Source organism: Odontomachus brunneus, unplaced genomic scaffold, assembly GCF_010583005.1.
Source record: "Odontomachus brunneus isolate Ranch 3 - 2012 unplaced genomic scaffold, Obru_v1 Obru_scaffold_337, whole genome shotgun sequence".
Lineage (NCBI taxonomy): Eukaryota > Metazoa > Arthropoda > Insecta > Hymenoptera > Formicidae > Odontomachus > Odontomachus brunneus.
Window position 1 is genome coordinate 52928 of NW_022639787.1, and position 1499 is coordinate 54426.

The following is a 1499-nucleotide window of genomic DNA, read 5'->3' on the forward strand; positions in this document are numbered from 1 at the left end:
TCATGGCTCCAAACATGGACGTAAGAATATATGGACGGAGTGAATTGTCGCGGGAGTGAAGCCCAAGGGGTGAGGGGAATGATTGTATGTATTGTAATGGAGATGCGGTACCAAGATGCGACGGTCGCTGTTTTTATACATTGAAAATTAGTAAAAATTCCAGCACCAATATGCCCGCGACGATGTAACCCTCTTGCTCCTTGGGCTTTAAAATCCCTTGTATAATCACACTTTTTGCTCCGTCCATGTATTCTTACGTCCATGGTCTCAAGGCCGTTGAGATTATAAGGAATGCATCGATGTGATATCTATAGCATATATGGTATATTTCAAGGACACTGATATATTATTAAGCTATGGATTATTATGAGGACATATATATTTTTATATATGGGCTATTGTGAGGACATAGATATACAAAATTAAATATTTTTATTTATCTGTACAATGTGATCATAGCAACATCATCTTGTAGCTATAATTTCTAACTATACACTCTATTATGAAAAATATTAAATTTTCTATGTATGGGTATTTTCGAGGCCCAGAGCCCGGGCCTTGAGATTATAAGGGATGCATCGATGTGATGTCAAAGATACGTTCGGGAAACGTGATGATCAGCGTTAACGCCTCATTCAATACTTGTTATACATCATATATTGTACATTGTACAACAAGAATTGAATGACGTGTTAAGGCAGATCAGCGCGTCTTTGGTAGGTACTATATAGATGCGCCCTTTATAATCTCAACGGCCCTGCGACTTGGAGCCGCGAACGTCACTTGCTAGGTCCGTCGCGCAGCAAGAAGATAGAAGGCGTAACTTCCGAAAATCAGCCGAAATGAGTAACTAATTACGAGCTCTGCTTTAAGAATCCTCGAAAATATCCATATATAGAAAATTTAATATTCTTCATAATAGAATATACAGTTAGAAATTATAGCTACAAGATGATGTTGCTATAATTCGCACATAATCACACTGTATAAACAAAAGCATTTAATTTTGTATATCCATGTCCTCATAATAGCACATGTGTAAAAATATATAGGTCCTCATATTAACTCATTAACGCCCAAAGAAACAGAATTTGTTTTGTTATTTCAGACGTTGTAAGTAACATGAAAATCAGTTTTAAAATAGCTCCGAAGTACCTTATCCACTATTTTCGAGGTTGCTCTTTCGATTGGTGAAGTCAGAATTGCATTTTAAAGTCACCAAAAAAAAATATGGCGGATTTTAAACAAAAAAGTGACGAAAATTCTGAGTTCTTCCGAGTTTGGGATTTTTTTTGAGGGACAAAATGCCATCAAAATATTTTTGGACTTCAACCAAAAGTGCCCAAAATAGTTCAAGATAACGACAAAATTTTTTTCCCTGACATGAAAAATTCCTAACCTCTTTATAATAACCGGAAAGCTCTGCGCATTATTTGAATGTTGGAAAAAGAGATTCAAATAGCTGCCCGATCGCCCAAACTCTTTGAAAGTCCCTGAAA

At 36.2% G+C, this 1499-nt stretch overlaps 1 pseudogene; it reads left to right on the forward strand.

The window, feature by feature from the left end:
- LOC116853498 overlaps positions 1-1499 on the forward strand; it is a 43557-nt pseudogene that overhangs the window by 30890 nt on the left and 11168 nt on the right.